The following is a 14320-nucleotide window of genomic DNA, read 5'->3' on the forward strand; positions in this document are numbered from 1 at the left end:
GACCTATCTAGGGGGCCCATTGACTGTCAGGGTACAGCGAATCGAGGCAACCGCTCTGAGCCCCACGGGCCACCGTGATTGGCCAGTGCGGTTGGTCCCTGAAGTGACGGGTCGGTCCCGGAAGTGATGGCTTCATCACTTCCACCCTAGACCCCACACCCCCCCAGGGATGGCCCAGGCCCTGGAAATGCTGTCATTGGGCCTGCCTACACATGATCCTACCTGTTGCAGAATCAGAGCCTTCTTTTCTTTCTCCGCAATTTAAAATTCATTATCGTGTACTTTTCAATACTACCCCAGCTAAACGTTGCAACTTGAAGGGCCAAATTCTCCGCTGGTATCAATAACCACAGTTCTGATTAAGTCAGTGGAGATGCACCCATTTATTCCAGCTGAGAACCTGACCTAACTAGTCAACAATGCCTACTGTTCTTTTGTTTGGTTGGGTTATTTTTTTAATGTCATTGTCTTTTTATAATTCTATTCAATGTCTCTAAAGCCCAGGCTAACTGTTTCCCCCCCTTGTTCCACTTCTAAGTAAAGCATATATAATAAACTAAGTCCCATTTTTCTCATAATCATCCAGATGATCTTCTGGGGAAAACCATGCCCAAGTGATGGGTTACTGCAGTGTCTTCATTTTGAGCATACTCTGGAAATTGGCTTGACATGCGGATATATTCTGCATGGGTAAGTTTTACCCATCTGCAGAAGGACAGCACCAGACTAGAGTACCACATAAGTCCCATATAAGCTGAACTGGCTTCCCTCTCATTCACCCTAGTGTAAAATCAGGAGTAACTCCGTGAAGTCAACAAACTTATGCTCCTGTAAAATTAGTGTCGATTAGATGAGATGAAAGACAGGCCCATGAAATATCCTGCCTTACTGGTTTCATTGTAGTTATTGGTCTCTTAGATTTCCCCCTTTCCCACCCCACTGTCCTCCCAAAAATATGTCCCCAGGTCTCCAAACTGCTGAGCTTTCTTATGCATCATTCTCTTAAGGCTGCAAGGCCATCGAATATGTTAAATACTGCACAGAGCTTCTGCTTGAAATGCATCCACACAAGCCTTCCTTCTGGGCTGTATTTTTTTACATTTTAATTTTTGGCAGTGCTATAGGGAGCAAGAGTGGCGTGCAGCAAACATCATTTACCAGTGTGTGTAGCTTGGCACCAGAAAATAATTACTTCAGAGTTCAAAAACCTTCAAGGTGCTCTCTCTAAGCGGCTTCGCATTTAAGATGTGTAACAGTAAAAATGTCACTTTTGGATCCCATCCTGCAGACCAAAACAGAGTGCCTTCAGCTTTATGATTGGCAGAAAATTGATTGTTAAGCTCCAGGGAATTTCCAGCACAGCTGTAAAATTTCAGAAATACTCTGCGGCTGCAAAAACTATAGAGAGTGGTTTTAATTAACTATACTCTCTCTTCAGCCCTCATCACCAGAAAGCACAAGCTTTCTGCTTGAGTATTAGCCATGCTTCATTTCCACCCACCAGAAACAGGTTAAAAAGTTATCTACTTCGGTTTCTTCCTGTCCCAAGCTATGCCTCAGGCACCACAGGGAGAAAAACAAGATGGTACAGATGCCTGTGAAGATATTTGGATCTGATTCTATTAATGTTCCATGCATTGCAAGTATTTAATCTCCACATAGTTCTTACGAAGTGGGCCAGATCCTGGCCCATCCCATTCCTATGATCGTTGACACAGATGTATGGGTAGATCTCTGACTCAGCTGCCTCGGTAAACCTCTGATGCAGTTGAGTCTCTGGCCCAGTCTGTGTATGTGACATTCCTAATTTGGCATTTTTTATTTGTATTAATGTACCATCTAGGAGCTCCAGTCGTGGATCAGGACCCCCTTCTTCTAGGAGCTGTACAAAGATAGAATAAAATGACAGTCCCTCTGTGATGCCGACAGATGAAGTGCCAGCTCATGCCAAGGCCCCTGGGCCTCACTGAACACTGACAAATGCAGAGCTGGAAACCAGCCTGGCTCATCTCTGTGTTAGCATTGTTAGAACAGACGTTGAGTTGACAAGAATGTGTTTAGTGTTTAGACTTGATGAAAAGTTTGTAGGATGCTGCATGTATCGATCTCACTGACAACACCTACAGCCCAAGTTATGTTGAGTGTTTGCATTGTAAACCTCTGTAATTGTGTAACTCACCAAACAGGAACGAAGCATTAATTAATGTAAAGTGCTGGGCCTGCACACAAGAAGGCCCATTGAAACCAAATGAGCCACTGGGAAACATCAAAGGACAAAGACTCTGTTGAGTTCCCCCCCACACACACACACACCGATGAAGAGCAGACAGGCGTCGACACTTGTTCCATTGGTTTGACCTCTGGGAGAAGGGAATAAAAATCCCTGACCAGAAGGAACTGTATCCTATGTTGCTTGGAATTTGGAGAGGGTAATATTTCTAAGCATAAGCAAGGAATCTCCAAGCTGCTTAGTTTGGGTTATCCCTTGAGGACGTAGAGAGCTTGCACATTACAGAAGCATCTATTAACACTGTAGTTCATTTGTGTGTGTACATTTACCTGCTTTAACCTTGTGAATAACTCATTTCTTTTTTCCTAGTTAATAAATCTTTAGTTAGTTCAATATAGGATTGGCTACAAGCATTGTCTTTGGTGAGAGACCTCAGGTACACTTGACTTGGGGTTAAGTGACTTCGGGACTGGGATTAACCTGAATATTGTTGTGATATTTGGTGTAAGGGACAATCTATCACAAAGGCAGGCATCCCTAGGTGGCAAGATAGAAGAGTACCCAAGAGGACCGTCTGTGACTCCACATTAAGGCTGTTGCAGTGCTTGAGGAATTCACACCTGATACTTGGTTGGTGAAATCTAATCATAGAACACACAACCTGCTTCTTAACAGTCTGCCCTGAGGTTGGCACTCATTGTCAGGAGCCATTCTAGACAGGTTGACACCCTGGTCTAAGAGTTTACAATCTAGAGTATAAAACAAGAGACAACAGATGGAGACAGACAAGGGGGTGGCGGGAGTTCGAGGAAACAATAAGACAATGTTGGTCAGCATGATAGGCAGTGGTCTCAGATCACCAGATGCCTAACCATTGTCCACAGCATCATGGAACAAATGATCCTAATATTATTTAGTGTTCCTGTGAGCAACATTTCCTTTCATATCAACTGGAGTTTTGCCTGAATAAAGGATGAGTAAAATCTGAGCAATGTCTCCAGGATTTGTCTTGGCATCTGGATTTCACAAAACCTATGCAGGACTTTTAGTACAGATAGCACTGCCCAAAACTAGCTAAGTCTCCTGGTGTTGGGGTTGTTCTGAGCCAACTTGTACTGAAGCCAATGGAAAGACTCCTGTTGACTTCATCAGGGAATTGTATTGGTCCCTATTTCCTCATAAACAAACCCGACTCCTAATGTACTTAAATAACAAACTTACAGGTTTCTATCCTTAAAAGGCCACTGATTTTTCCTGAGTTCCCTTATCATTCCTCTGTCAAACCCAAGAAATGACTAAAGGTTTTATATGTATCTAGGAACAAACCTGACAAGAAACAATCAAAGATGAGAGAGAGAGAGAGAGAGAGAAAGAAAAGCTGCCTGATAAAAGAAAGGCCAGTGGAAAATACACACATTCAAAGAGAAGCCTAGGGGACTCTAAGGGCTTGTCTACAGTTGAAATGCCAGAGTGGTGCTGCTCTAGTGTTTCAGTGTAGACACTACCTACACTGACAGGAGCAGTATCCCATCAGCATAGGCAATCCACCTCCCAAAGAGGCAGTAGCTAGGTCAATGGAAGAATTCTTCCAACAACCAAGCACTGATTACATGGGGATTTCGGTCAGCTTAATTACACTGCTTAGGGGTGTGGATTTTTCACACCCCTGAGCAACATAGTTGTGATGGCCTTGTTTTCTAGTGTAGATCAGGCCTAAGTCTCTACAATACAGGCATCAGCTCATATTATCACTTCCAAATTCTCTTCACAATCATAAGGAAGAATTCTGCTGTTTGACTCATTTGTCATGAATAACACTGAAAATAGTTATAATCCAAAGTAGCCAAGAAAACTCACCAAATCCCATGCCTGGTTTCACTCTGTTAAACATATATGGAGAGAGAGACACATGGGTGAGATAATATGTTTTATTGGACCAACTTTTGTCAGTGGAAGAGACAGAGACAAGCTTTTGAGCTCCACAGAGTTCTTCTTCAGGTCTGAGAAAGGTAATCAGCGTGTCACAACTAAATACAAGGTGGAACAGATTGTTTAGCATAAGTAGTTAACACATATTTCAAGGAGGGTTAGTGTGTTACAGACTTAAAACCAGTATCTCTGTTGAGTCCATGATTTTTAGTGTCTTCATGGCCCACTTCATTTTGAATAGTCCCTTGCAACTTGTGTTAACTCCTACCCTTAACAATCTGTTCCACCTGGCATTTAGCTGTGACACCTTGTTTGCCTTTTCCAGACCTAAAGAAGAGTTCTATGGAGCTCGAAAGCTTGTCTCTCCTCTGTTTCTTCCACCAATAGAAGCTGATCCAATAAAATATATTATCTCACCCACCTTGTCCCTCTCATGTCCTGGGACCAACATGGCTACACCACCACTGAAAACAACATGAGTATAGACACACGTTGCATTTATTAATAATAATGCTTAGTACTTTAATTGTGCCTTATTTTAAAAACACCTGGCAATCAAATGACTAATGTATCCTTACAATGAATAAGGTAGGTAAGTAAGATTATGGATGAGAAAACAGAGACAGAGCAAAATTAAGATTTGCCCTAGACCACAGGGCAAGTCAGCGTGAGCAGGGGGATTAGAATTCTGGAGTCATTTGCCCTCTGTATAGTCCACTAGGCCATGCTACCTCTGTTGATCTCATGAAAGCACTGTATTGAAAGTATATTTTCCCTGTACAAGGAACACCTAGCAGTATCAATTAAATGTAAATTAATATGCACCATTAGACACCATTCCAAGGAGACAGCCGACAGGAAACCTGTGTGTGAGAAATCCTAATGTCTGTGTGTCTGAAGGAATATAAATTCCTCTCCAGTAGCCTAATTAGATTTAACTTTGTTTATTAAGGGATTTCATTTGCTAACTTAACATGAAATGAAATCCACATGATTAAAAAGTCACGAACAATAAAATTTTAACTAGGTTTATACCGTATAATATTAGAAATTTTCCTTTCATATCAGCAACAATGAAACCCACCGATGTTGAATAAAGGGAAAGCAGGAATGTCTTTAGACCTAGCAGTAAGGATCTTTGCTCTGAGACAGAATAGGTGAGCAAAATGATCATACAATTCAGGTGTTGACTCAGGAGTGAGAGCAAATAATTGGGGATAGTGATGTTTTCACCATATAATAGATTCCAATATAATTCTTTATGGGTCTTCAGGGGTATTTTTAACCAGATTTACTCATAAGTGTGTCAGAATTTCCCTGAACAAGTATAAGAGATAACCTTCAGTTCCTCCAAGCCTCTTTTCCATATGTCAGAGGCATATTTGAAGGTACAGAGTAGAGCTGGATTTTTTGGTTCGGCAGCTAAACTCTGGAAAAAAATGGTTTCAGGTTGACCCAAAATGACAATTTCTCATTTTTTTCTTGCTGAAATGGAAAACTGAAAAAGAATTGGGTTTTTAAGTTAAATCCAGCTACATTTGAAAATGAAACAGTATTTCAAAATGACAAATTGAAGTGTTTCAATTTTTCAAACTTCCCCTCTCCCCATTTTTATTTGGTGGAAACTATTCACTGTGACCTTTTATCACTCAAGGCCTTCCATGAATAAGCCTTTCTTTACATAGTACCTAAATTTTCCTGAAAGGATTAACATGTTTCCATTTACTAACTGGCCATAGAGGCAGAACACAGCATGAAAATGAATGCAAATATATATGAGAGACAGGATGGTCAAGTGGTAAGGAAGATGGGCTGAGATTTAAAACCTGAGTTCAATTTCCTGTTCTGCTGTAGATTTCCTGTGTGACCTTGGGCAAGTTGCTTAGTCTCTCTGCGCCTCGGTTGCTTATCTGTAGAATGGGGCTGTAATCAGGCGTGGACTCACCCCTGTGGCACCTCCTGCTGGTCATCCAGGGAATTAGCTCACCAGCCTCTGGAGCGCCCTCTGCAGGCCAGTGATCTGCCTGTCGTTGGCCCCCGTGTCCCTCCCAGACCCCAGTGCCCTTGGCTTAGGTACTGCCCCCCTGGCAGTACCCCACTCTTTCTCTGGGTCTCCCCACCCAGGGGAACCCACACCCCTTATCCCAATGTTGCCTTAGTCATGGCTACTGCCAGTCACCATCTAGCCCCCGCACCCTAGGGCAGACTGCAGTCTATCAGCCAATCATCACCGGCAACAAGAGGTTTGGACTGGCTGCCTTTACCCACCCTCAGGTTGCCCCTCTGCAATCCCAATACCTATGTGGGCCTAGGACTAGACCCTGCAGCCTGGGGAGTTGCTGGCCTAGGGCTTCCCAGCCCCCAAGGCCTTTCCCCAGCCCTGCCTCACTCTAGGTCCCCGGGTGAGCTCCCTGCAGCCAGGCCTGTCTCTCTCTCCTGTCAGAGAGAGACTGCCAGCTCTGACTACCCTGGCCTTCTCATAAGGCTGAGTGGCTCAGTTTGGGGCATGGCCTCAGCTGCAGCCACTTCCCCAATCAGCCAGGGTTTTGCTCCTTTTTACCCAGCCCCAGCCCCAGCCCCAGCCCTCTGCAGGGCTTTTCCAACCCCTTCAGGGCTGGAGTGGGTGATCACCCCCCTACAGGGGCTAATATATACGTTCAGTCTCTGCTGCCAATTAGTAGGTGGAAACATGTTTAACTCGTTCAGAAAGGTGTAGATGCCATGTAACAAAAGGGGATAGATAGATTAGATCCTTCATCTGTTGACTTCAGCAGGAGGAGCCCAAACTAGATTCCACATATGAAATCACTAGGAATGTGGAATGACTAATTTGCCAAATGAATCTTAGCTTTAAACTGGTGACCCAAAAGTCTCAGTCAGGAAGATGCCAATATTGTCACTTTAATGATAGGGGGGAAAAAACACTGGTGCTTTCTCCTAATAATAAAGGAGATCAAGCCTCTAATTTCAGGGGTAATTTGTTCACTGAGGATTCCTCAGTTTCAAGCAGGAGTAAGCTGCACCTGCACATACGGCAATTTATAGCAGGTTTTCACAGGAGCAGCTACACCAGTGGCTAGCATCCCAGTGCAGGAGAAGGTCTCATAGTGTGAGTGACCCGGTTGCTAGGGTTAACCCTATGTATAGCCAGGCAGGTGATGGTATCCTACTTTTAATGGGATCTTGTGAGAAGATTGAGCAAAGATGCAGGTCTGAGGAGGAAGAAGGGAGCTTGGAATCGAAAGAAAGTCCGGGAGAAAACAAAGAGAGAAGCTCAGAGGAGAACATGGGAACATCTAACTCTCCAGCACAGGGGCTCTGGAGAGCCAAAGCAAAAGCCTCACCAACAAATCAAACTCCGAGGGATCTGTATAGCCCAAGGCACTGAAAACGCATTTTGTCCCACTTTGGGCTTTTCTACAGCCAAAGGAATCCATGTGATCCTGGTCATAGAGTTTAAGGCTAGAAGGGACCATCAGATTATCTAGTCTGAGCTCTTATATATTACAGGCCATCCTTCTGTTTTCCCAGGTCTTTTGAAATGCATATGGATGTGTTTGGAATCTACATCACTGCATTCCTTAAGAAATTTTCCATCATGTAGATGTAATTCAAGATACCACCATACACCCACCTGTCAGATTCTTTAACAACTATGTGCATTTTTTATGCTCAAATATTTTTGAATTGTTCTCACTGTTCCTGAACAGTAATTGGTTTGAACTGCCCCCAAATGATGGTTCATCTAACTCGAGTGATTTTTGACTCTCAGCCCAGGCACTGTATCAAAACATTTATCAATTAATCATAAAACATAACTAACATAGTTGTCCACCCAAGAAAAACTGTCACTTACAGGCTCATGTATGTTATTTCTTAAGAAAGAGCTGCTATATAGAAGTCTATTTCCTGCACAGACCAGGTGGAAAATCTGCTAAAGGCAGAGGTCAAATCTAGATTAATTTTATACCCTTTTGTTAAGAATGTTCTCTCTCTCTCTCCCCACCCCCTTTCAAAAAAAAAAATACCTCAGAAAACCCCACACCCAAAACCCTCATGTTTCTTTCCAAGTTTCCCAAAGTTAATTCATGTTGAAGAAAAAAAAAAAAAGATTAGGATAAAATTTCAAATATTAAAATCAAACGCAGGATTAATGAGTTTTATTTCTAAACCCAAGAGGTTGTCTGGAATTTGGAATATTTTTGTAGTAGTCAGACACCAGACATAACCAGATGCTGTCATGTTTTGTACCAGCTCAGCACAAATTTAACACCTTGATGGAGAAATTTTATGTCTGTTTTGTAGTGAAAATGTTTCAACTTTTCTGAAATCTACTGTCCAAAACATATTCCTATGGTCTGAGCTGAAATGAAAGGATTTGAAATAGACATGGTTTCTTGCTTTTAGGGAGAATAACAACAATTGTATTTATGCACCTTGCCCCACCTTGCCGAACTCTTTGGGACCTCATCTAACCTTTTGAAAAATACTCGAAAACATCCCAAAATATAAGTCAATTAAAATAAGGCCTAAGGCCAAATTCCAGACAACCTTTCCAGCACCATGCAGGAAAAAGCTTTCTGCAATTTTTCTTTTTAAAGACAAATGTAGCCCATTCCACACACATGCTGCCAATATTGCAAATTGTGTCTATTGAGAATTGGTGCTGTTCCCAACCTGTTCTCAAACAAAGTATGTATTGACAAAACTCGCCCTTTTACTAGGGTTTGGTTTTATTATCACTTTTAAATTAACACTAAGATAACAAAATTCAACACAGACTTTCTCCCCAGGGGTGGCTGCTCTGAGGGCTCCTCCACTCAGAATGCTCAGCCCACACTTTAGATCATCCATCTCTAAAGGGCCTGTTCTATTTTCTTTGTTGCCTTAGTGAATCAGCAGAATTTACTTAAACTCTACTGAGCAGGACCAACACCTCACAGATGGGGTGTTTCAGACAAACCCTGCCAACTTGTTCTATCTATCTATCTATCTATCTACCTACCTACCTACCAAATGCACACTTGATCATTGACTTAAGGTGCGCTGGCAATACCCCCAAGAGATGGTTTGAGGAGGAGCACAGGACGGACATGAAACCAAGACAGCTTACTCAATTACCTGGATCACAGTACCAGGGCTGGATTAACCTTTGTGGACCTCGCGCCAAACATATTTGTGGGCCCCCATGGGGGCAATGGAGCATGGCGCGGGGAGGTCGGTCCCTGGAGTGATCGGCTGGCCAGGGGCATGGCAAGGGCGGCCCCACTCTGCCCAGCACAGCTCAGGGCACTATTTACAAACCGGCAATTGCCAGACGCATAGTGGCCTGACCAGCCCTGTGCTGCCAGCATGCCCCTTCCCCTTCCCCACAGAGCCCCCCACACCTAACATTGGAACAGCCCTCTGATTCCCTATGGCCAGAGCCTCCCCTCCCCCGGACCTACTATGCCCAGCGCCCCCCCAAGACCCTGCCACAGATGCACAGTGCCCTGCACAACACCATCCCTGCCCACAGCCCGACCACAACTGCCCAGCACCCCACACAGAACCCCCACTCCCTAGTGCCCCAACACACACAGATCTTCCCTGTCTCCTCACAGCCCAGCACCACCACCCTGGCCCTCCAGACACCCACTCCCCCACACCCTGCCTCCCAGATGCACTCACCAGCCCTGCTGGGAAGCAACTGTCTGCCGAGCTGAGTTGCCAGCGCAGCCAGGGCTAGTCCCGGGGCGGGGAATCACTCCGGCCCCTTGGGAGTGGTGCAATTAGCCAGGCCAGGGCCTGCCCCAGCCGGGCGCCCTCAGGACCCACTTGCCTGGAGGGGCCCAGTCAAGCCCCCCACACTGCCCCCCCCCCAACTGGCTGAGACTGGCCAGGCTTCTGCACCAGGGAGACAGGTGGGGCCCCATAGGTGGTGGGAAGCAGAGATTGCCCAGAGCCAGCAGTCCACTGGGCTCTGGCAAGGGGGCAGAGAGAAGGGTGGGGCCAGGGGGTGAAGAGGAGCCTTTGGCGGGCAGGCCAAGAGGAGCAAGTGGTGGGCGGGTTGGGGAGAGGCAGTGGGCTGGCGGGGTTTCGGGGTGCAGGGCAAGCAGAGCAGGCCAGGGCCCCTTCTGAGCATGAGCCCGGCTCCATGGCGCCATTGTAAACCCGGCACTGCACAGTACATTTAAGGGTGGGATTTTCAAAAGTGTTTAGTGCTGGCCCAACTCTCCTCCCATTGAAGTGAATGGGGGCAGAGTTAAGCCAATGCTGAGTTTAATGCTTTATACATCAGCGATGAAAGCTTGTTATCAGAAATGGGCCAGGATGAAAACCGTGCTGTGAACACTACAAAACTTTGGAATCTTGTCTTGAAAGATTCCAATTAGACCTAAAGAACAACTCTGACATTTTAATCTCCAAAATGTTAAAGTCTTTGATTGCCTTGAATGTTCACATCATCTTTGGTGCATCAGCCCAATTAATTGTAATCTGAATGAGTCATTAGGAACCTGGAGATGGACAAACTTCAAAAGATTCAGACACGCTACTCCATTTAGAAAAGCACCCACAAATTTAGATGCTTATTCAAACTTCTCTTTGAGCTGGAAATCTTACAAGAACAGGCTTTCTTCCTGAACTGTAGATCAGTAATATACCACAGAAATATTTCTGCTTATGGTCCTAGCCAAAATCAGCAAGTGCAATGACATGCAAAATAGTTTAAAAACTAACTGAATATTTTAGAACCTCAAAAGAGACTCGGTTTAAGTTGAGAGTGAAGGTTTTGATGGGTCATTATTTTATCCTGTGCCACAGACGTAAGGCATATGCTGGCTCTATTGCTTTGTAAGGGCATGAGGGATTTTTTTTATTTTGTTTTTCACCAATTGATTTGTTTTCATCCACATGCTTTTGCACAGCAGGAGAGAATGTGAGCTGTAATTGTTATGTATTTTAGCTAACAACACCCTAGAGCATTGAGATGGTAAATTATGGCATCTGTACAAAGAATATATGGACAGGAGAAAACATTATTGTGGAGATTTCTTTGGTTCTTGGAAGTTTCAAAAGACCTCACTGGAGGTTATGCAGAAAAACCAGGCATGCCAGCTCCATTCATGCATGTTGCATATGAGAAGTACACATTATCACACACAAAGAACCAAAATTAGCACAGAAGTAAATGAGTGCAGCTTCCAGTATCTTTAAAAGGAGCCAGACCCACTTGCTATCAGGTTAGAATTTGGTATGAAGTAGTATCGGAAATGAAAATGTTAATGTTTTTCAACTAGTAGGTAGTCCACCAGAGATGTTCATCTGAGGGTTTCATTCCTTTCCAGAAGGTGACAGGACTTTCTGAAAGCCTGTGGGCATTTTGGGGAATAAAGTAGTGTGAAAATCAGTGTTTAGTTTCCGAGAGGCTAAAACAAACATTTTCTTATGTTTGGATTCCACAGACACTCCAGCCCTGTCTCTGGAAATTAGCTTTGACTGTTTGGCCTAAGACCAACTCAACAACTCAAAGTGAAACCTCTTTGTTTCACCTAGTTTCGAGGTGAAAGCCATGCAGTACATTCTATGGGTGAGTGTGCATTTCACGGTTTGAGTGCACCAATGTGTATTTTGCTCTTAGACATACTCTGCAGGTGCAAAGTTGGTGTCGATATTACTCCGTTTGATCCAAAAGACTTAAGTCTAAAAATTGTCAAAAAAATTTAGTCCACTTACTATGACCCAGTTCAGGAACACAAATAAATTTGGGTATGTCTACACGGCAAAGAAAAACCCGTGGTTGGCCTGTGCCGGCAGACTTGGGCTTGCGGGGTTAGGGCTGCAGGGCTGTTATATTGCTGTGCAGACCTGCATGGTGGGAGAGTCCCAGAGCTTGGGCTCCAGACCAAGCCTGGAAGTCTATGTAGCAATGAAACAGCCCTGCAGCGCAAGCACCGCAAGCCTGAGTCGGCTGGCACGAGCCAGCTGCGGGTTTTTCTTTGCTGTGTAGACATACCCCTAGGGACCTAGTCCAGGGAAAGGATATTCCAAAGAACTACGTCTGCAGCTGAAACTTACTGTATGTATAGGCAGGATGTGAACCCTACACAACTTCTTCCTTTTTCAACAATGCACACTCTTAACTTACTGTAAGATTTTTGGGCTGCTCTCCCATCTGGACTATGTAGTAACTCATGATGCCGTTAAGCTGAACAGAGTCTATGAGTTTCCATTCTTGGCCTGTGTTTCAATTTAAAAAATTCCCACAGTAGGATGATCATTATTCAGCCAATAAACAGAGACCCAGCAATCCCAGTGTTCAACAAACAGATGCATGCTGGCCAAACATGCGCCATGTGGAAGCCTGCAAGGTGACCGATTGCTCTACACCATGCTCTGAGACACAGGGATTTCACACACGGTGCTGTCATGTTTTATGGGCACTTCATCTGTCATGAGATTTAAAATAATAATAATAATAATATTAAAGCCAGCAAAAATAAATAAAAATGGTGTTTTATTGGCCTAGGAGGAGCTAACCTGGAAATATCATTGGCACAAATAGAGCTGTATAGCCTGTCCAAGAGATAATAGGGCTGTGACATTGCAATGGGTTTGTTTATTCAAGCAGGCAGTCATCCTCATTGTGAACACTGCCACCATACTGTCCCTTAGCAAGATGAGCATTCCTCCCCCTGGTTGATGGAACAAAAGCAAAGTGGTGATTTCCATGCTGACAGCTTTATTGCCTCCCTGACCTAGCTATTTTTAAAGAAACAGGTTATCTCGGTGATGTAAACAGGTCTTCCCGCATGTGATTATGTCATTCCTATTGTCAAAGTGTGTTAGCTTCACTTCACACTCACTTGTACTGTCAACTCAGCTGTGTAGATTGCTCAGTAGCTTACGTCATTGGCTTCAGTGAAGACGGGTTGAGGACCAACTCTGTCTTTTGATTTGTAAAGTGGATTGGAAAATATAGAGTTATATCCCTTTTAAAACAAAATTGATCTAGATTGTATGTAGATTAACTAAGTTACCTAGACACTCAGGGCCAAAGTTCCACATGATGTCTGTCTAACTGTGGTTCATTTACATGTAATATTGGACAAATGGATTTTGGGCTTGGGTCTACCATTATGCATCCAAATATCAGAGGCTGTCAACTATGAACAAAGGTGTTGAACTTCCAGTTGTGTAGCTACTGGTTGACAAACACATTTCCTCACATTTTAAAGTTGGTCACTTCAGAAAAGGCAATGGACTTAATGGATCGGATCCCCTGTTGGTGTAAATCAAAAATAATAAATTGCAGTCAATGGAGCTATGTCAGTTTACACCAGCTCAGCATCTGGCTCATTGTTTCCATTTTAGAGATGGGCAAACATCTCTGAAAAGGATCAGAGTTTGTTTTTCATTCTGAAAAGTATCTAAAATGTAGATCTTTATCTGGAGTTTACCACATGTGAACTATTCAAACCATGTGTATGCAAAATGAAACTGTAGATCAGGGGTCGGCAACGTTCGGCACGCGGCTCGCCAGGGTAAGCACCCTAGCGGGCCGGGCCAGTTTATTTACCTGCTGACGCGGCAGGTTCGGCCGATCGCGGCTCCCACTGGCCGCGGTTCGCCGTCCCGGGCCAATGGGGGTGGCGGGAAGCCGCGGCCAGCACATCCCTCGGCCCGCGCCGCTTCCCGCCGCCCCCATTGGCCCGGGACGGCGAACCGCGGCCAGTGGGGGCCACGATCGGCCGAACCTGCCGCGTCAGCAGGTAAATAAACTGGCCCGGCCCGCTAGGGTGCTTACCCTGGCGAGCCACGTGCCGAACGTTGCCGACCTCTGCTGTAGATCCTACAGTCTTCCTGATATTCTGACATTCCTGGTTTTGGTCCTGGTCATAAATACCAGGTCGGGGGAAGGGATAGCTCAGTGGTTTGAGCATTGGCCTGCTAAACCCAGGGTTGTGAGTTCAATCCTTGAGGGGGCCATTTGGGGATCTGGGGCAAAATCAGTACTTGGTCCTGCTAGTGAAGGCAGGGGGCTGGACTTGATGACCTTTCAAGGTCCGTTCTAGGAGATGGAATATCATTATTATTATTGTTATTATTACCATGAACACAACATCTCTCACAGCAAAGTTTGGATCAGATGTGAATCCAACCTTCCCCTGATCGTGGGAT

This window comes from Emys orbicularis, chromosome 14 (assembly GCF_028017835.1).
Source record: "Emys orbicularis isolate rEmyOrb1 chromosome 14, rEmyOrb1.hap1, whole genome shotgun sequence".
Classification (NCBI taxonomy): Eukaryota; Metazoa; Chordata; order Testudines; family Emydidae; genus Emys; species Emys orbicularis.